General features: G+C 37.3%; 1 long non-coding RNA gene across 1 annotated transcript in view; it reads left to right on the top strand.

Moving 5' to 3' along the window:
* LOC133541461 (uncharacterized) overlaps nt 1-23477 on the top strand; it is a 39255-nt gene extending 15778 nt beyond the window's left edge. Inside the window, exon 5 of the long non-coding RNA XR_009803882.1 lies at nt 22563-23477. This is a non-coding gene — a long non-coding RNA (uncharacterized LOC133541461). The remainder of the gene's footprint in view (nt 1-22562) is intronic.
* The last annotated feature ends 6 nt before the right edge of the window (nt 23478-23483 follow it).

The following is a 23483-nucleotide window of genomic DNA, read 5'->3' as shown; positions in this document are numbered from 1 at the left end:
CCCCATATTTCTACAGAATAATTCAGATATGGTAACACTAGTGAGCAGTAGAGAATATGATGTGATTTTTGGTCTACAACATGTTTTGCTTTATTCATTATTGACAAGTGTGTTTCTACTTTGTTGTATATTTTTTACATAAGATTTCCAGTTCAATTTATCATCAATCATTATACCTAGAAATTTGGTTTAATTTACTCTTTAAATTTCTATTCTGTCTCTTTGTATTTGTGTTTGACTTTCTCTTCTACTGTTACCAAATAGCATTATTTTAGTTTTACTGAGATTCAAAGAGTCTGTTTTTGTCAAACCATCTTTTCGCGATTAACCACAAAACTATTAGTGTCCACGGTCTGCCCGCGTGCTCCAACCATTTGTGGAAGCTTTGTGGTACATTGAACGGCTGCCAGCATCTTCCAATTTGTCGATGCAGGGCAACGCTTACTCCAATCAGCAGATGTCCTGTTATCATGATTCCAACGTCATAGCCTGAAAGGGTCGCCAGGAACACAGCACTCCGCTTCTCCTTAGAGTCAGTCATGTGTCCCACAACTATCGTTTCGACAGAAAAAGCAGATTCCCCCAAACCTGAGATATTGTCAATTTTCTTGAGAGGCCAGTTGACCAGTTCAGTTATTACATTTTAAAAAGCAGTGCAAAACAAGGCTTTAAGAAAGTTAAAGGGGAACATTATCACCAGACCTATGTAAGCGTCAATATATAGCTTGATGGTGCAGAAAAAAGACCATATATTTTTTTAACCGATTTCCGAACTCTAAATGGGTGAATTTTGGCAAATTAAACGCCTTTCTGTTTATCGCGCTGGAGGCGATGACATCAGAATGTGACGTCGCCGAGGTAATACAGCCGCCATTTTCATTTTCAACACATTACAAACACCGGGTCTCAGCTCTGTTATTTTCCATTTTTTTGACTATTTTTTGGAACCTTGGTGACATCATGCCTCGACGGTGTGTTGTCGGAGGGTGTAACAACACTAACAGGGAGGGATTCAAGTTGCACCACTGGCCCGAAGATGCGAAAGTGTCTGCCGCCAGACCCCCATTGAATGTGCTGGAGTGTCTCCACATTTTACCGGCGATGCTAAAGCAGACAGGGCACAGAGATGTATGGATAAACTGCAAATGAATTTGCAACGATAGTCAACGAAATCACAAAGGGGAGTTTTGTTGATGTTGACTGCCAGCTAATCGATGCTAACATGCTATGCTAATCGATGCTAACATGCTATTTACCGGCGGTGCTAAAGCAGACATGGCACAGAGATGTATGGATAACCTGTAGATGCATTTGCAACTATATTACGTTTCCTTCCACCCAAATTTAATGCGAAAAAAACACTTACCAATCGACGGATTTAAGTTGCTCCAGTGTCACAAGATGCGAAAGTCCTGATCGTTTGGTCCGCACATTTTACCAGCGATGCTAACGCAGCTATTCGGCCATGCTATGGCTATGAATAGCGTCAATAGCTATTTGCTCAATAGCTTCAGTTTCTTCTTCAATACTTTCATACTCCAACCATCTGTTTCAATACATGCGTAATCTGTTGAATCGCTTAAGTCGCTGAAATCCGAGTTTGAATCCGAGCTAATGTCACTATATCTTGCTGTGGTATTCCCATTGTTTGTTTACATCGGCAGCACTGTGTGACGTCACAGGGAAATGGATAGTGGTTTCGAAGATAGCGAAAATAAGGCACTTTAAAGCTTTATTTAGGGATATTCCGAGACCGGTAAAATTTTGAAAAAAACTTCCAAAAATACAACAAGCCACTGGTAACTGATTTTTATTGTTTTTAACCCTTTTGAAATTGTGATAATGTTCCCCTTTAAACAAGACAGGCCTAGCAGGGCAGACACAGAGAGGTCTTTGCCTAGAGCTAAGAGAGAAAAGTTTATCTATTCAACCAACCCTCACGGAGAAAAAGGAGGTCGTTTCAGGGTCTAAATTGGCTGTCGAAGTTTACCAACATCTCAGTTTGTGTCTACATCATTTAACTATCAATCGAGAATAAACTTTCACAAGCTCCAAGGCAAGAAAGCAGCTGAGCAGCTGATGATGTTAGTGCAGCAGCATAAGGAAGTTACCTCTAAATGTAGGTGCTTAACATTAGTGTTTATAACAATATCTCTAACACTTGGTTAATATTCAGGTCACGAAATGTAAATGTAGTATTTTGTTGGCCTTTTTTGGATGGTTATTTATCAGATTTTATGGTTGAAAGTAGGGCTGGGCGATTTATCAAATATACTCGATAAGGGCTGCAACTAACGATTAATTTGATAATTTATTAATCTGTCGATTATTACTTCGATTAATCGCTTTATAATCTGCTAAAAGAGACAAACTACTTTTTCCAATATTTTATTTTAAAAAACAGCATACTGGCACCATGTCCTTTCGACTTGCCAAATAAAACAAGTCAAGTGTTACAAAAATTTTAGTTTTTTTATAAAGTGCACCATTGTCCTGCACAATAGCAATAAATTTGCTTAGGGGAATTTCAAACCTGGCTATTACCTATTCCAACCATTCTGTAATGTTGGATGCTGAATGTCTTTCCTCGAGTGGCATGGTCGTAAGGCAGATTGACTTCATGTTCCATTTGTATCCAATGTAGTGGCATGTATTGCCAATGTAGTCTACACTCGTCCACACGTCAGTAGTGAGAGCAATTTTGCTCTGGGTGGCTTTTATGTCAGTCTACATTGCATGGAATGTCCGCTCGTACTTCCTCTCCATCAGTTTGGTAAAATGGTTTCTCGTGGGAAGAGTGTAACCAGGTTTGAGGACGTGAATCATTTGTCTAAAACAGGGGTCTCAAACAAGCGGGCCGCAATTGGCCAGCGAGCCGCTTGTTTGAGACGTTATTTTGCGGCCCGCACCTTAATATGAAAATTTAATGTTGGTGCGGCCCACAAGCTTTATATGAATGGCGCTTTACATCGTCATACTTGTATTCCCACAATTTTTCCGGGAGACTCTCAATTTTCAGTGCCCCCACCCCAGGTGTATTCATTCTCTCGAAAATATCACCCTAACAACAATATTAAGGGGGCCTCGTGGAGGCACTGCCTTTAGCGTCCTCTACAACCTGTGCAAACAGTGTGCCAGCCCAGCCACAACTCTTCCGTGCTACAATCTACACCTACCCCCCCCACCCCCCCAACCTCGCCCCCTATTGAAGCCCGGAAGAGTTAGGGGTGCATTGGATTCTGGGTGTTTGTTTTGTTGTGTTTATGTTGTGTTACGGTGCGGATGTTCTCCCAAAATGTGTTTGTCAATCTTGTTTGGTGTGGGTTCACATTGTGGCGCATATTTGTAACAGGGATAAAGTTGTTTATACCGCCACCCTCAGTGTGACTTGTACTGGATGGCTGTTGATCAAGTATGTCTTGCTGTCATCACCGTGGGTCTGCAGAAGCTTCATCCAAAATGTGACTGGGCCGGCACACTGTTTGTATGGTGCTAATGCTGGCTTGTTCCTTTCTGAAATGAGAGAAACCATATTATGAACGTACATAGTAGCATCATTTACATGTAACTCAATACATACCCAGTAGATTTTATTAATCATTTCTGATGTAAAAGACAAATACGCCACCACAATAAAAAAACAGTTAAATTAAATAAATAGACATTGGAGTTACAGAATACACTAATAACAACACAGAAATGTAACTCATCATATCAGAACTGGATCATAAATAGTACACATTTCTGTTCTGAATAATAAAGGATTCACTTTAGGCCACCTCTGAATAATAGCATGTCACGTTTGCTTTTTTTTTTCTTCATCACTCATTTTTGCTCACTGCAGATCTTATGAGAACCAACAAACATAATGAAACATCACTTACTGTACAATGTCTACCACTTTGATTATATTCCCAGGCATCTACTTTCCAGGTGAGATGCACGATTTATGATCTGCAATAAACTTACAGGGAGCAAGGAAGCGAGGAAACAGCAGACCACTCGATGATGTAAACATAGGGCAGTCCTACTCGCGGTGCAATGCAGGGGGGGTGGGGGTTGCGGGCAAGTATGATCTCGGAAATCATGCTTTTTATTTTGCCGTATCAGAATATATAGTATGGAGCACTCGTCTTCACCGTAATCACGGAGGGAGACAAACAAAAATTTACCCTAACCCGAACCCTTACAATGGTGTGCATTATACTATTTATAGTCACGGTGGAGAGTTGGGGGCGTGAAATATTTTCTTCCTCCTGGGTGATCCATAACAAAGTATTTGAGAATCTCTGACATAGGGACACATGGAAGTGATGAAGTTGCTGCTTTAAATAATCTGTCTGCGTTAGTGCTTATAATAACAACATCACTTGTGTAATCAAGTCACGAAATGTAAATTGAGTATTGTTGGGTCATTTTGAATGTTTTTTTGTCTGATTTCATGGGTGGATTAGTGGAGCTACCTTTTATTTACGTGTAGTTAATAGTCAAAATGTATGAGTTGCTGTTGTTCCCACACTCCATTTTCTTATGATAAAGCCAACAGTTGACTTTGGAATATTTAGGAGCAAGGAAATTTCTCGAAAGGATTTGTTGCGCAGGTGGCATCCTATGACAGTTCCACGCTGGAAATCACTTAGCTCCGGAGAGCGGCCCGTTCTTCCACAAATATTTGTAGAAACAGTCTCCATGCCTATGTGTTTGATTTTATACACGTGTGGCCGGTTGATTGGGACACCCGATTGCTCATCATTTGGATGGGTGGCCAAATACTTTTGGCAAAATAGTGTATCTTATGTGATACTGTACAAAATTAAAATATCAAAAAAAATATTAAAACTGAAAAAAATATATATTTGAACTCAATCTTCCGAGGCAGTATAAGCCAGTGGTACCCCTAGTCTCCAATCGTCTCACAAGATATAGTTTCTCTTTGAATATCCTTCTTGAAAATGGGCTCGCAAATCATATTGCTGCGTTTGATGGGTTAATAATGGTGTTTAAATGAAGAAATCAAGATTAGACTTACCTCTGTCTGACCATTGACATTTGTAATGATCCTGTTAACTTAGAACACACACATGAATGAAGAGCATACTTAGTCAACAGCCATACATATCACACTAAGGGTGGCCATATGAACACTATCATGAAAATGTGCCATACAGTGAAACCACGCTAAACAACAGTGACAAACATATTTCGGGAAAATCTTTGCCCCGCAACACAACATAAACACAACAGAACAAAGTCCCGGAATTCCCCGTGGCACCAACTCTTCCCACCACTGCCATAATGCAACCCTGTGACCAAGAGGCACTTCCTGTTTTCACATGGAAGTTATGTCTACCGTTCAATCCTATTCATTCAGCACCAGTAGCCCTTGCACTCATTCTAAATAGTCCCACTCTCAAAAATGTAGGACTTGTCAGGGTTTAGATGTGTTTCCCATATCCACTCATCATGTTTCAACACACCTTTCATTTCACTCAAAATGCTTTCATTAATTAGATTCAAAATCTATGAGGCACTCTTGAATAATGAAGCAGGATAGAATTTCCGCTGGAGTCATTGAGTTTATGGTTGGAAAAAAAAAAAGCTGTTGGTAAAACTTTGAAAGATTGTTGTTGCTACCATTAGATTTTCCTTTTAGATTTTAGCGACAGTGAGGATGGTGTCAATGCTGAGCGCTCTTGACAAGGAAGGACAAGGCTGCAAAGGTCATAATCAAAAGAGGTGATGATATAGTAATCACGCTCTCATCAATGACTTACTCAAATCTGACCTTCCTACAGAGATGAAGAGGAGGGAGGGATAAGATGCATGGAGGGTCTGCACAAGGAGCTGTGGTCCCATTCAAGTGGTGGCCTACAGCTTATGTTTCTTTGAAATAACTCCAAACCTCAATCCAATCCAATTACTTTTAGAAAGAGCCTAATTCCAATATTTTTACACATTTTTACCATTATGGCAGGTTTTATAGCAAGATGTGTACACTTTTGAGCATGTGTATAAGAGAAAACTTTTAAATGTTTTAATTTCACCAGCTATCTCACTCTAATGTCTAAGTAGTTAGTGTAGTGATGTAGTACTCCTTTGCGTTGTGTTTTCCCCCAAAAGTCGACACCCAGTCTTTCTTCCGGCTCAAACATAGTTTATTCTGGTGAAAACAATCCCTCAGCCTTCTCTATACATTTTAAACCGTCACATGGAAGAAAGCAGACTGACTACACACACGGGCCTCATCCTGGAAGTCTGCTGGGACATGTGATGTTCAGTGACCATAAAAAAATGTAGGAAATCACAGTACTAAACTTAGAATAATAAAATCTGCAAAATAAAGACCTACATTACATAATGTGTAAATGTAATAAATAAGATAAAATGCCATTAAAATAAAATGACATTAAAATAAGAAGAGTAGTAAGACGGTAGAGATCATAAATGACCTCTGTTACATTAGCATGTGATTTGTCAAGACTAAAACTGTTTTTGTCTGTACTTGGCTAGAATAGTTGTGCATACAATTATCTTTTTAACAAAATAATGTGACTAGTGCTCAATAACTAAACAAAAGCAAAAACTACTATTGACTCCTATTTAAATCATCTGGGTTTTGCCCTCAACGTCTTATCCTGAGACTAAGTCTCTGACTTTGTAAAAATAAACTTAAAAAAAAAAAAATATATATATATATATATTTTGGAAGAAGAAAATAATATAACACTAGAATCATTTTAGTATCATTTATATACTGATGCCATTCTAGGTATCGATAGTATCGACATCAGGATCAACTACTTCAACGTTTCATTGTAGCTTTAGTGGTTAGATTCCTGTGTCGTCCTGCTCTGTGTGTGTATTAGGGTTAGGGCTGGGCGATATTGCCTTTTTTTAATATCGCGATATTTATAGGCCTATCCGCGATATACGATATATATAACGATATTTGGCCTTGGCCTTGAATGAACACTTGATACATATAATCACAGCAGTATGATGATTCTATGTGTATACATGTGCATTCATATGCTACTTTTAAACTTTCACGCAGAGAGGAAAATCACAACTAAGTCAATTGACCAAAAGTGTAATTATTAAAGTTATTAAGCAATGCCACAAACATTCAAGTCATTTCCAAAACATAAAGTGCAAGATTGTCAGAGACATTTTAAGTGTCAAATTAAAATGAGCTGCATAATAGGAAATCAAATGGTATTCGTCCTTCACTATGTGGTATGTTACTAAGGTTATGAAATTCTCTTCATTCTCTAGCGAGTGACTTCACAAATGATGCTACATATTAGCAGTAATGCTACTTTTTATAGCAACGCTTTTCCCCCCCACACTTGACAAATTACGGTTGTCTGTTCGACATATTCCCACTTGAAGCCGAACCACCGCCAGACGATGGAAACCCTGCTGTTTTTATTGGGAATTAAGTCTTCCTTCATTTGTTACCAGATCCGCACCTTGTTTCTCTCGTACGGCTACGTTAGCAGCTAACGTTAGCCACGTCGCTACCTCTCTGCCCTGCGAGGGCGTGTATGTGACGTATGACGTGATAGTTTGTGACGTATGTAAAAATGTGCACCTGCTTGTCTGCGAGAAGGAGACACAGGAAAGAGCAAGGAGAGCCTGAAGTGTACGCCCGCAGCTAAAATTCCTGCGTGAGAACATATACTCGAATATTACGATATAGTCATTTTCTATATCGCGCAGAGACAAACCCGCGATATATCGTATATATCGCTCAGCCCTAATTAGGGTTGTCTTGATACCATTATTTTGATACCGGTACTGGTACCAAAATGTATTTCTAAATGAAGGGCACCACAAAAAAATGGCATCTTTGGCTTTATTCTAACAAAAAATATTAGGGTATATCAAACATCTGGTTCTTATAGCAATCAAAGAAGAATTTTGTACTTAAATAAAATTGTGAACATACTTACTTACATACAGTACATACAACTCGTTTTTTAGTAGTAAAGAAGCAAACAAATGCTCCTAATTTAGTCTGCTGACATATGCAGTAACATATTGTGTCATTTGTCATTCTATTATTTTGTCAAAATAAAAAAGAGCTTTTTAGTTTTATTCTTATCGTAATATTTTTCTATTTTGTTTCCATTTATACCCCCATTATTTACTTTTTACTTTTTAAATTGTTCTCAACACTGTGCACTGCTGCTAGAATTATAATTTTCCTGAAAGAACTCTCCTGTAGGAATCAATAAAGATCTATCTATCTATCTATCTATCTAGAACAGGGGTCACCAACCTTTTTGAAACGAAGAGCTACTTCTTGGGTACTGATTAATGCAAAGGGCTACCAATCAGTTTGATACACACTTAAATAAATTGCCAGAAATAGCCAATTTGCTCAATTTACCTTTTTTTTCTAATTTTTCTTTTATTTTATTTACCTTTAATAAATAAGTCTCTCTCTCTCTCTCTCTCTCTCTCTCTCTCTCTCTCTCTCTCTCTCTCTCTCTCTCTCTCTCTCTCTCTCTCTCTCTCTCTCTCTCTCTCTCTCTATCTCTCTCTCTCTCTCTCTCTCTCTCTCTCTCTCTCTCTCTCTCTCTCTCTCTCTCCTCTCTCTCTCTTCTCTCTCTTTCTCTCTCTCTCTCTATATATATATATAACATAAAAGGGTATTTCTGTCTGTCATTCCATCGTACATTTTTTTTCCTTTTACGGAAGGTTTTTTGTAGAGAATAAATGATGAAAAAAACACTTAATTGAACGGTTTAAAAGAGGAGAAAACACGAAAGAAAATTAAAATTTAATTTTGAAACAGTTTATCTTCAATTACGACTCGAAAAATATAAAAAGAAAAACTAGCTAATTCGAATCTTTTGAAAAAAATAAAAAAATTGGTAATTTTTCCTGATTAAGATTAATTCTAGAATTTTGATGACATGTTTTAAATAGGTTAAAATCCAATCTGCACTTTGTTGGAATATATAACAAATTGGACCAAGCTATATTTCTAACAAAGACAAGGGACGGCGTGGCGCAGTGGGAGAGTGGCCGTGCGCAATTTAGGGTCTCTGGTTCAAATCCCACCTAGTACCAACCTCGTCACGTCCGTTGTGTCCTGAGCAAGACACTTCACCCTTGCTCCTGATGGGTGCTGGTTGGCGCCTTACATGGCAGCTCCCTCCATCAGTGTGTGAATGTGTGTGTGAATGGGTAAATGTGGAAGTAGTGTCAAAGCGCTTTGAGTACCTTGAAGGTAGAAAAGCGCTATACAAGTACAACCCAGATTATTTCTTCTAGATTTTCCAGAACAAAAATTTTAAAAGAAATTCAAAAGACTTTGAAAAAAGATTTAAATTTGATTTTACAGATTTTCTAGATTTGCCAGAATATTTTCTTTTAATTTTAATCATAATAAGTTTGAAGAAATATTTCACAAATATTTTTCGTCGAAAAAACAGAAGCTAAAATGAAGAATTAAATTAAAATGTATTTATTAGTCTTTACGATAAAAAAAATAAATTTACTTGAACATTGATTTAAATTGTCAGGAAAGAAGAGGAAGGAATTTGAAAGGTAAAAAGGTATATGTGTTTAAAAGTCCTAAAATCATTTTTAAGTTTGTATTTCTTCTCTAAAATTGTCTTTCTGAAAGTTATAAGAAGCAAAGTAAAAAAAATAAAAAATGAATTTATTTAAACAAGTGAAGACCAAGTCTTTAAAATATTTTCTTGTATTTTCAAATTCTATCTGAGTTTTGTCTCTCTTAGAATTAAAAATGTCGAGCAAAGCGAGACCAGCTAGCTAGTAAATAAATACCATTTAAAAAATAGAGGCAGCTCACTGGTAAGTGCTGCTATTTGAGCTATTTTTAGAACAGGCCAGCAGGCTACTCATCCGGTCCTTACGGGCGACCTGGTGCCCGCGGGCACCGCGTTGGTGACCCCTAATCTAGAACAAGTTGTAAAAAATGATTATTAATCTACTTGTTAATTTACTGGTAATATCTGATAATGTTTTTCATTTCAACATGTTCTATCTATACTTCTGTTAAAATGTAATAATCACTTATTCTTCTGTTGTTTGGATACTTTACATTAGTTTTGGGGGACACCACAAATTTAGGTATCGACCTGATATCAAGTATTTACAGGATCATACATTGGTCGTAATTTAAGTTCTCATGTGTCCTTGGTCGTATTTCCTGAGTTTAAGAATACCGGTATAATATGATTTTTTTTTTTCCAAAAAAAGTAAAAAAGATTTTATGATGATAAAAAATATCAATGTAATCATAGTAGACTAGATATGCTCTTGTACTTGGTATCATTACAGTGGATGTTGGTTTAGATCCACCAATGGCGTTAGTTTACATTTTGATGCCGGTAAGCAACGGTGTGTAATGAAGCATGTTTAGCTATTCCTCGTCCTACAGGGACGATACTTGTAAAAAAAATCACTGTAATTGTCGCCATGAAGGCGAAGATTAGTGATTTAGAAGTCTCTAAAACACTCACTATTGCGGATAGACATTAGCCGCTAACTAGCCAGCCACATTTTAAATAGCTTCTTCCTGAGGACATTTCAGTGACTTCACCTTTATCGTTAGTATTTTAGAGAAAATGTGTCGCTTTTCCCTTTTCTGTATACACACTGTCTGCATGTAAGTACTCTGTGATTGTGCGCTGCCAAACATGCTCCTCTGCTCGTAAAACCAGCAATGTCACAACATGACGTCGTGTGTAAAAAAAAATTAAATAATACTGGTACTTTATGTATACTGTAGTATACTCTCTATATTATTTTATAGTATAGTACCCTTTTTGATTCATTAGTACTCTTACAGAAACCATGTTAAAACAAAAATGTTTTCCTCATTGTATTCTATTTTCATACATTTTTGAAAAATTGTGATTTGGTAATGCTTTTTGTTGTATTATATTTGTTTTACTTATACATCATATAATATTTACATATAAATATTATATTAACATATATATCAATTTACCCCAAAAGGGACATGCGGTAGGAAATGGATGGATGGATGTATATACATTTGTTTTTGGAAACGATAGCATTACTTTGTTATGACTAGTACCGGTATACTGTACAACCCTAGTGTGTATCATGCTAAGTTCTTCCTTGTCCCTAGTCCTCCGGTGATAATGCTACTTGGAAGAAACTTCATTTTCGACCACTATGGCTTCGTACTATGGATAGACGACACGTTAGTTGTTGGTAGCGTTCAAATTTGAGCCGGTGTTGTGTAAAAACATGCACCCTTCTGGAATTCATGCAACTCCTGCATGTGTGTAGCAAATAATATCCTGCAGAAATGGAACTGTGAGTCGCATTTGAAAGAATCTTTGTAAAAAATAGTTAGCCAAGTAAACATTGAGGCCCGGCAGCTCAGGAGCCAACAGTTAATATCAGTCCCTCACCCGATCCCGTGAACCTGATCGGGACATCTCTAAAAAAATATTTCATCCATCCATCCATTTTTTCCCGCTTGTCCGTTTTTGGGTTGCGGGGGTTGCTGGAGCCTATCTCAGCTGCATTCGGGCAGAAGGCGGCGTACACCCTGGACAAGTCGCCATCTCATCACAGGGCCAATACAGATAGACAACATTTACACTCACATTCACATACTAAGGCCAATTTAGTGTTGCCAATCAACCTATGCCAAGGTGCATGTCTTTGGAGGTGGGAGGAAGCCGGAGTACCCGTAGGAAAACCCACGCAGTCACGGGGAGAACATACAAACCTCACACAGAAAGATCTCTAGCCCGGGATTGAATTTAGCACTACTCAGGTCCTTTCGTATTGTGAGGCACATGCACTAACCCCTGTTCCAACGTGCTGCCATAATAATCCCATCATTTTACTTTTTTTTTTTTTTTTTAAGAATCAGATTTTTTGTGTGTATTTTCGAAAAGAGTTTTTGCAAGGACATAGTTTCATTTAATTTATTATCACTATTAAAAATGAGAACACTCATAGCCTTGTTTAAATTAGGTGATTTTTAAAGCAATTGCTGCAAAATCATAATAATCCCAGTATTTTTAACATCCCCCCATTTTTTTTATTAAGTTCTTACAAGAACCGAATAAAAAAAAAATACTATTCTTATAATCATAACAATCCCATTTCTTGTGTGTATTTTCTAAAAGTGTTTTTGCAAGGACATAGTTTCATTTGATTTATCATCACTTTTTAAAAATCAGAACAATCTTAGCATTTTTTAAATTTGGTGTTTTTTTAAAGAAATTGCTGCAAAACCCAATTTTTAAAATTCAAATATTGTTATAAATCATAATACCAGCATTGATAACATTTCCCCAATTTTTTTTATTAAGTCCTTAAAAGAACCAAATAAAAAAATATATACTATTTTTATAATCATATTAATCCCCTTTCTTGTGTGTATTTTCTAAAAGTTACCGCAAAAACACGATTTTATTGTATTCATTATTATTATCATTATAAAACATTATATTCCCAGCATTTTAAAAAATGCATCAATTTCAGTGTTTTTTTGTTTTTTTAAGACATTGTGCCGTAACCCCCATTTTTAGGAAAATCTAGGCATTATTATAATTATAAATCATAATAATCCAAGCATTTTCAATATATTCCTGAACTTTGAAGAGTGTATTTTAAAAATATTTTAATAAAGTGTAATTAACCATAAATGGCAGTTCCCCTGTTGACGTTTTCCCCAACATGGAACATATTGCTAACACATGTTTCAATTATACGTCTCGATTCTTCTCAACCCGTCGTCATGCATTCATCTGTTCATCCCATCTCACTCGTATGTGAGTTTCCCAGGTGACCTTTTGTTTGAAGCTTCTAAGCGCCGCCATCATAGGGAGCGCCACTCCAACATCAAGGTGGTGTGTTTAGCCAGATAAAAGCATGCAGGTCGGCGCGGTGGATAATTGATTAAACAGGCAGATATTCACGGCCACAAGCCAAGCAGCTGGGAAGAAACACAAAAGAGATTAGTCAGCCTTTGCCATCTTTTTCCATCAAAGGCAAAAAAAAGTTGCGGCGACATTAAAACCTTGACTTAAAATGAAATTGCAGACATTTACCTTATCAAGTGGTGCCTTTATGAGTGGCTCATTGGTACAGTAGGAATATTGTTCATGTCGTGTAGGACGGCTTAGCTCAGTTGGTAGAGTGGCCGTGCAAGCAACTTGAGGGTTCCAGGTTCGTTTCCCACTCTCGCCATCCTAGTTGTGTCCTTGGGCAATAGACTTTACCCACCTGCTCCCAGTGCCACCCACACTGGTTTGAATGTAACTTAGATATTGGGTTTCACTATGTAAAGCACTTTGAGTCACTAGAGAAAAGCGCTATATAAATATAATTCACTTCACTTTAGGGCACACTTGGTACCTTAAAGGGGCCCTATCATGCAAAACTAACTTTTCTTACCTATTGGTAACATCAAAAAAACACCAACAATCTCAATTTACATTTTGTGACATGAAGCAAAGAACACAAAGACTATTTCACAAAGTCCAACCCCACAGAATAGTTGGATACGTCCATTTTACCAAAAGAAAAGAGCATACCACCATAAATATTTTGCAAGGGACACATGTTTGTTGCAATGACAAAACAATTTCACAAATGATAAGTATTAAAGGAGCCTAAAATTATTGATGGTATAGCTCAGGGGTCAGCAACCCGCAGCTCTTTAGTGGCGCCCTAGTGGCTCCCTGGGACATTTTTAAAAAAGGAGTGAAAATGGAAAAAGATAGGCGGGAAAAAATAATTATTTTGTTTTAGTATGTTTTTTGTTTGAGGACAAACCTGACACAAACCTTCAAAATTATTAGAAAGCCCACTGATTAATATGTTTGTGTGTATGCTTCACTGATGAGAGTATTTGGTGAACATCCTTTTGTCCTACTAATTTTGACGGTTCATGAACTCACCATAGTGAGTTCTCACACAACAGTTTGTTTATATGTAAAATCTTCCACTCCTTTGCCTCATTTTGTCCACCAAACATGTTATGCTGTGCGTGGATGCACAAAGGTGCGCTTTGTTGATGTTATTGTCTTGTTGGAGTGCTAATCAGGCACATTTGGTCTGAGCTAATCAATGCTCACATGCTATTCAGGCTAGCCGTATGTACATATTGCATCATTATGCCTCATTTGTAGGTATATTTGAGCTCATTTAATATCCTTTACACTTATCCTCTGTATGTAATTTAGTTTAGCATGTCTCCTGACACATTAGCTGTATGTAATATTGGCTGCATTTTTGATAGTTTGTCTGCCATGTTGTTCCAGACCACAGCAAACATTACCTAGCTTGCCAAAGATTGTCATAAATCTATTAAAAGAATACAGTTCCTTTAACTTGGACACACACATCTATACATTTGGCCATTAAAAGCCAGTAATTTCCAGGTGTTATCTCACCTTCTGATTAGCCTCTGATTTACTAATGGTTTCTAATGTTGTAAAAATGTGTAGAATAAATATTACATTTCAACAATTTTGTCAACGAAGATTGGCTTCAGCCTGGGACACAGTCATTTTGATAGTAAGCTATTATAGCTAATATAGACACTTTTGTCATGTGTTGCCTTCATTTATATAATGCTTATATAATGCTTTTAATGTTTTGCCGCTCCAGACAGATTAGTTTTTTGTATTTTTTGTCCAATGTTTCTGTTTCTGTTATGGGTCTTTCAACGTTTTGGTCACTCCATAAGGACCGAACATTGCATCTTTCTTGTGTGATGGGCCCGCTAAACCAGTCGATGTACTTCCATTTAAGCATCTCTAAAGTTCCTAAAGTGCACGCTCACATTGGCAGTCAGACACACAGCTGACGACCAGCTAATTAACAGCCCTCTCCCCAAAGACACCATCTTCGTGGCAAACATGGCACAGCTCCCCACAGGAGCGATAAGGTCACCAGCTGCTGAATTTGAGTTTGTGTGTTTGTGTTTGTGTGTGTGCCTGTCTGGCCTAGTTCTGTCAGTCTGCTCCGGACTTATTCGTCTCCTTGCTGCAATAACTGATAAATGTTCGTAAGGTCTTGCACATGCGGCAGATACTAAGATGCCGCAAAGTGATAAGGTAATGAAACGGGATGTGGGAGGGATGGGGGAATAGAGATACAGAGGAAAAAGAGGCAGAAGGGTGTTTTTTTTTTTTTTTTTTTGGGTCCCTCAGTGTAGCATTGCTGCTTGCTGCTGCAGTAATAAAGATGGATCAGCTTGTCGGCCCCAGCTTTGATTGTGCGGCTGCTGCTGCTTGTGGTGTGAGTGCACGTGCAAAAGAGGGCAGTAGGGCAGGGATTATTTTCATACCAGCCATATCACCATGAAGACATGAATAGTTGTAGAAAACCACCTATGATATAGTCATGGTCAAAAGATTACATACACTTGTCATGGCTGTCTTGAGTTTCCAATCATTTCTACATTGTTTTTGTGATAGAGTGATTGGATCACATACTTGTTGGTCACAAAAAAACATTCATGAAGTTTGGTTCTTTTATGAATTTATTATGGGTCTACTGAAAATGTGACCAAAATTTGCTGAGTCACAGCAATGTTAATATTTGGTTACACGTCCCTTGGCAAGTTTCACTGGTAGCCATGAATGTTTTTTGTGACCAACAAGGATGTGCTCCAATCACTCTATCACAGAGAAATAGGAGTTGTAGAAATTACTCGAAGACAGCCATGACACTATATTCTTTACAAGTGTATGTAAACTTTTGATTGCGACTGCATATACCGTATTTTCCGGACTATAGGGCGCACCGGATTGTAAGGAGCACTGCCGATGAATGGTCTTATCTGTTTTCTTATATTAGGCACACCGGATTATAGGGTGCATAAAAGGAATCATGTTATTTTTTTTTTTTTTTCTGAATGGAAAGCACTACGTTGTGGTCTACATAACATGTACTGTAATGGTGGTTCTTTAGTCAAAATATTGCGTCGATTATTTTTTACAGATCATTTTCAAGCCGCTTTCTGGCAGTCGCTTCCAGCTGCACCGTATTGTGGCCGGTCTTATTTACGTGGCTTGCCTTCGGCAGCGTCTTTTACCCGTCATCTTTGTTGTAGCGGTGTAGCGTGCAAGGACGGTAGTGGAAGAAGTGTCAAAAGATGGAGCTAACTATTTTAATGACATTCAGACTTTACTTCAAACAGTAACGGAGCGGCATCTCCTCATCCAGAAACAACAACACCGGAAATGTGTCCCGTAAAAAAACGTCCGATAGAAACTCTCTAATAACTAAAGTTCCTTGGGTGAATAATGTAAACTCACTATACCGATATGTTTTAGCCCTTTCATGGCGAGTTTACTGACAGATATAAGTAAGAACTTTACTCTACTTTGTATTACAAATGGCAACAGCGGAGGATAAATGTCCCATAACAAGAAGATAGAGAAATAGAAGAAGCTTATCAACTATGGTGTCTGCACAGACTACAAAGGCAGAATCATTCAATTTTTCAGGACTTATGCAAATACAAATACAATATTGTTTCGCAATATTGCTTTTGCACAATATTGCGAAACAAAACGGCAGATGTGTCTTACCTTATACACACACCATAATAATACATGTGTTTGATGCGCCGACAATCCTTCGAGCGGTGCAGCTTAATCCAAGGTCGTACTAAAACATTTTAAAGTCCGTGTGTAATGTTCTGTATTTTCAATGAAACACTTAAAATGGTGGTGTTGTTTACATGAGACATATCGCCACCATAGTGCACCCTACACGTATCTCTTATGTGTGACTGGCATCTACTGGTCACACTTATCATTACACCATGTACCAAATAAAATAGCTTCAAGGTGGGTAAGCTCAACCTATTACGTGCACCGGGCTATAAGGCGCGCTGTCGAATTTTGACCAAAAAAAAAAAGATCTAAGTCCGTCTTTGTTGTCCGGAAAATATGGTAATATAATAAAATTAATTATCAAAGTTTTTGCTATACAGATATTCACTTATCACATTTGTATGGTAATTTTGAATTTCAAAACATTTGTTCTATGCAGAATTTGACTTTGAAAATAGAGTTGTAGTTTTTTTTAATCAAATTTTATTTGGATGTACTTTTATTGTACAAATGTTCGCATATTTTTACACTTCCCAAATCAGTGTACAATTGTGATTCATGCACAAATTTAACTCTGTGAACCTGCCTATGTTCTAAAAAAGTAAATTATTTTATATTATTTTTATGTTGGTTGAATTTAGTTGTAGTCTTCAAAAGTTCACTTAGTATTACACCTAAAAATTGTTATTCATGCATAATTTTTCTCATAAAACCTGCCTCTGATCTCAAAAAGAAAATAATTTTACTTTATTTTAGTTGCAGTATACAACAGTTCACTTAGTGTTATTGCACCTGTATGATGAATTACAGTCTAAAAATTGTGATTCATGCATAGTTTTTTCTCGTAAACTCAAACAGTTTATGGTTTGACTTTATTTTATTTGGATATAGTTTGTGTTTTAAAACGGGTGACTTATTATTACACTTGTATCACTAATCAGTGTCATTTTGCAATCATGCAATAATTTAACTCGGAAAACATGTCTCGGCACTTAGTATTTTTACTTTGTTTTAGTTGGATTTAGTTTTATAATACAGTTTACTTTTATCATACAAATAAAAGGTTTGTTTATTATTGCACTTGTATCACAAATCTCAGTGTGAAAAATGTTATGTTATATTATGTACTCAACAAGTAAGTTGTTTTACTTTGTTTAAGTTGGATTTAGTTTTATCATACACATAACCCTAACACGTGAAGGACGAACCAGTGTGTAAAAGAAATATGGTTAATGCAACAATTTAACTCTGAAAACCTGCCTCTGCCCTCCACATGTAGTATTTTTGCTTTATTTTAGTTGGTTTTACTTTATTATACAGACGTTATCCTAATTTTACACTTGTGTGACAATCACAAATGCTACCCAAAACATTGTGTGTAAAATGGACTATTTGTATATATTAAGTGCGTACACTTAATAAACCTTTTATGATGGGGACAGTTTAGCCCTGGATTGTATTCCATTTATTTAGCAACTTTAAATGAAAAGGAAGTCGATTAGCAACCCTTTTTGTGATTTTTTTTGCGGTAAATTGCGTTTGAAATTCACACCGATTGTTCATCATTGTAGTCCTTTTGTTCTTTTAAAGGTTTCCTTAACAATTTTGCCGCCAGTACTTCTTTAAAGCAAGCTGCAAAGCAACTTCTTACAACAAGCAGTAAACATTGTAACCTTCTGCTGCATGCTTTGAATGGGGAAAAAGTAGCACCATCTGGTGGACAAAAATGAACATTTGAAATTAAAAGCCAGTGACCCAAATGGAAATTGTGACTTTAAAATTGCATTCATATGTGTTATTTATGTTGGATTAAACATTTTATTTTCAAAGGCAGTGGTTTGCCGTCAGGGCTGGCCTAACATAACCAGAAATAATTAAAGATAACAGTATTTTTTAAATTTACTTTCCCTTAATAGCTAAAATTATTATTGTTGTTTTTGAGTTATAGAGGTTTTATCCAATCAAAATTCCGTTAGCTTAGGTTGCCATGTAGTACCCAATCTGCCCCTCGGCCTTCAGAATCAACAATGTGCAGGCGTCATACAGTTGATAGACAGTTGCGATAGCCAATCAGATCAGGAGTTGTTGTCAGTAATTTCTTCTAGCTGGCCTAAGGTTGAATGTGACATTTACGCGTCCTGTGATTGGATACTCACCGGGACCGTTAGCGGATGTATTTAAGGAAAACATATGGTTGATAGACAGTTCTGATAATTAATCAGATCACAAGTTGTTGACAGCAGCCTATCTAGGTAGCCGGATGTTAACGAGACTGTGATTGGATACTCACTTGTCATTCCAAAGTGAGTATCCATTCACAAGTTGCAATTTAGCACGTTGATTAGGTGGCAGATATATATCGTGATGTTATGAGCTAGGTAACCTAAGAACTTCATTACCCAGCCTGCCACAGTAGTGAAGAGGATGCGCAGTAGCATCGTTTAGGTTGTTGAATGGATGTTATTGATGAGCACGCTGTGGAGTAAACTTTAATAACTCGTCTGCATATTTATGATTAGACAAGACAACACATATATTTGCTAGGCCATTTTCAAGAAGGATATTTAAAGAGAAACTACATCTTGTGAGACGACGTCAACCAACCCCGGAAGCTAGCTCTGCTGTCCTGGCGATGAAATGGGGAATTACCCGCCATTTCCACTCTAATCAACCGACTACGAGCGGTACAACTGGAATAGGTGCTACAAATTGTGAGTTCAAATATTTTATGTCTTTATTTTTTTCACATTTAATGTTTTTTGCATTTTTAACATAAGATATGTTTTAATTGCTGATGCGGGTTTATTGAGTTTTACACTGTTGATGTGTTTCAATGCGGAGCAGTGCGTGAATGTGTTCCAGTATAGTATTTCTCCAGCAATGGTCATGTGGTGACATAAAAGATGGTATTTTGAGAGGTTTTCATTGAAGTCGGACATCACTGAAGGCCTAAGTGGGAAACGCACGACCCGCCACTGTTCAAAGGTTTTTGATGTGGTATTTTTTGTCGTTTTGGAACAAATGCATCGGTTTTAGGCTACCTCAAGAGATAGAGATGGTAGTTCTAACATTTTCTTCAAATGAATTATTGTCTGAAAACTTAATGTGCCTGGGAATCCTTGGGGGGGATTACTCACGTTATTGATGTGAAAGTGGAGACACCTGAGCCCTGTTTTTCAACTCTGTAGAACTATAGCCTTGAGGACACACACATACAAACACACATTCTTGTATTTGTTACCTTCTTGAGACCTCCAAAAATACCAAACTTTTAGTCTTTTATTTTATTAAAATTATTTTATTATTTTATATTTATATATTTTATTTACATTTTTGTTTGTAATTGGTTTTTAATCTTCAGTATTTACTTCAAGGTATTTCTTTATATACATATATATTTTTTTATTTCAATTAATTTTGGCCATAGGGGGCACATTTCATTTTCTTACACACACTTGTTATTTTTATATGTTGACCAGAGGGGGAGCACTTCAAATTTTTACACACACTTATTATTTCATTTTGAAAAATCCCTCCTTTTTGGGACCTCCCTAATGTCGATAGATTTCACCAGCAGGGGTGCAGATCTCTATTGTTTGTAATGTTCTTACAAAATGTTCTTACAGGCCAATAACAAACGAGTCACAAACCACAGATGGCCCCTGTGCCACACTTTGGGCAACCGAACTGGAGAAACTATCTGTTAATGGCCACTATAGTCTTAGTACCGTAGTGTATTTGTTCATCCTATGGTCCCATATGGGACGCGAGTTGTCTTACGTCAGCACCGTAAGTCTTAAAATCAGCTGTTCACCTGGTGGGGTTTTCCATGGATGAATAGGGAAGTCCTTCTTTAGCTGCCGTCTTGGTTGTTTTGTATATCGCTGCCTTTGTACCTGTCAATGTCTACCTTTGTATGCACATTAAATCAACAAAAAATCCTGAATTTTATGTCTCAAGAGGGGTATTAATACACACACACAAACACATACAGTGGGGCAAAAAAGTATTTAATCAGCCACTGATTGTGCAAGTTATCCCACTTAAAATGATGACAGAGGTCTGTAATTTTCATCATAGGTACACTTCAACTGTGAGAGACAGAATGTGATCCAGGAATTCCCATTGTAGGAATTTTAAATAATTTATTTGTAAATTATGGTGGAAATTAAGTATTTGGTCAACCATTCAAAGCTCTCCCTGATGGAAGGAGGTTTTGGCTCAAAATCTCACGATACATGGCCCCATTCATTCTTTCCTTAACACCGATCAATCGTCCTGTCCCCTTAGCAGAAAAACAGCCCCAAAGCATGATGTTTCCACCCCCATGCTTCACAGTAGTTATGGTGTTCTTGGGATGCAACTCAGTATTCTTCTTCCTCCAAACACGACGAATTGAGTTTATACCAAAACGTTCTATTTTGGTTTCATCTGACCACATGACATTCTCCCAATCCTCTGCTGTATCATCCATGTATCCATTTTGGTATAAACTCAACTCGTCTTTGTTTTGAGGAAGAAGAATACTGAGTTGCATCCCAAGAACACCACACCTATTGTGGAGCATGGGGGTGGAAACATCATGCTTTGGGGCTGTTTTTCTGCTAAGGGGACAGGACGATTGATCCGTGTTAAGGAAAGAATAAATGGGGCCATGTATCGTGACATTTTGAGCCAAAACCACCTTCCATCAGTGAGAGCTTTGAATGGTTGACCAAATACTTATTTTCCACCATAATTTACAAATAAATTCTTTAAAATTCCTACAATGTGAAATCCTGGATTCTTTTTCACATTCTGTCTCTCACAGTTGAAGTGTACCTATGATGAAAATTACAGACCTCTTTCATTATTTTAAGTGGGAGAATTTGCACAATTGGTTGTTGACTAAATACTTTTTTGACCCACTGTATACACACGCACAAGCTTGTTGTAAAATGAGTTGGAATTTCACAAGAAAAAGGTCACATTTTCACAAGAAAAACTTTACATTTTGGCGATATTATAATAAAAGTTACAAGAAAAGGTGATCATTTGTGCAATATTATGATAAAAGTTGGAATTTATGTCGATAACCGTCGCAATTTTACAAGAAAATCTTAACATTTTGTCAATTTTATGAAAGGAGTCGTAATTTTACTCGACAAAAGTCACCATTTTATAACAAAACTTAAACATGTTGGCAATATTCTAATCATCAATAAATCAACAAAAAAATCCTGACTTTGGAGCAATGTTCACAGACTCTAGTATTTGGCTCTCTATTTTCCGTCTTTCGGTCCTAACTTGTTCACGAGTCATCATATGGAAGGTACTTTTTCTTATTGATGTCTGAAGAAGGATGTAAATACAAGGTTAGTCACACACAAAGAGTGACTAACCTCCATGATAAATTGCTGAGGATGCATCAGGTTTCACATGTTCCTCTTCCATCGCATGCATTCAAGAAAAGCCAGCACAAGACAATAGAGCTACTTCTCTTTATTTCATCATTAAAAATATGGGCTTTTCTGCATACGTTCCCACATCACAGTAATACATCATCTTCAAGTCAATAATACATTCATTGTTAGGAGGAAACAGTTATTTATGCAAGCCTTTAATCACTAAAAACACAGAAAATGTGAGTAGAAAATCACAATCAGAAAGTTGGACATTCACAAATAGTTTTTTTTTTTTTTTTTTTAACAATACTGTGCTGGATGTCAGATCCGTCATACACTCATTTAATATAAATACATTTTGATTTGAAACATTCCAATGGCACTGGCTATTATTAAAGCTTTCTTTCTAACACAATAGAGCAGAAAGAGACAGCAGAAAAAAACAAATTTCCCCTCTGATTGATAAATGGAGAAAATATATAGTAGCACATTACACCCTTATTATGGTGAATATTTGCTGCTCCTGGATGAGACTGACCCACTTACTCATCCTGTTTTGTTTTTTGTTTCCCAGCATCCTTTCTTCCCTGGGGGGCTGAGCGAGGACCCTCACACAAATGCCACATTACCATAGCCCAAACCGCAGAAATGACTGCACGTGTTCTTACAAATGTCATCATAACCAAATTGATCCAGCACCAGTGAGGACATTTAGATTTTTTTTTTCTCATGTGATCTTAATTTTTAATGATCGCGTCAAATCATTAGGGAACATCGACCAAAGCGCACCTCGTGTTGCTCCGTAGCGCTAAATGAAATGCAACGACCTGCTGCTTTGCTGTGACTTTGATGGACTGGAGGTCGAGGTGCTCGCTGAACGATGACTGCCTATTGATTTTTTTAGGTCTTTCGTCTCTATCGAATAACCTTCAACAGCCACTAGCCTCAACACAGCCGTCCTAATATGGGCTCTGGGGATAATCAGTCACTGCATGTTCACCAGAGAATTTCTTTTGAATGGTTGGTGTGATGCGTAGGAACACTAATGCTTGCTTCCTTTGCGAGAAAAACGAGGCTTAATTTATGAGCGGAGTACAAAATGCCTGTGTTTTATTCAGGAACACAGATGCTCGCTTTCTGCGCAGAAACGACGAAGCTTCGGTTTTACTCAGGAACAAAGATGATCACTTTCTGCGCGGAAACAACACTCCCTGTGTTCTGTGCAGGAAAATCAGATGCTTGCTTTCTGCGCAAAAATGACAATGCATGTGTTTACGCAGCAACAAAAATGCTCGGTTTCTGCGCGGAAACGAAAAAGCTTGTTTTCTCCGCAGGAACAGTGATGTTCGCTTTTGTGCGCGGAAACAACAATCCTTGTGTTCATTGCAGGAACACAAATCCTCACTTTTTTCTGTGTTTAACTCAGGAGCACAGATGCTCGCTCTCTGTGCAAAAATGACAATGCTTGTGTTTTACGCAGCAACAAAGATGCTCG

The sequence above is a fragment of the Nerophis ophidion genome, linkage group LG23 (genome assembly GCF_033978795.1).
Source record: "Nerophis ophidion isolate RoL-2023_Sa linkage group LG23, RoL_Noph_v1.0, whole genome shotgun sequence".
NCBI lineage: Eukaryota > Metazoa > Chordata > Actinopteri > Syngnathiformes > Syngnathidae > Nerophis > Nerophis ophidion.
The sequence above is the reverse complement of the archived record's forward strand: the minus strand, read 5'-3'. Positions and strand labels throughout refer to the sequence as shown.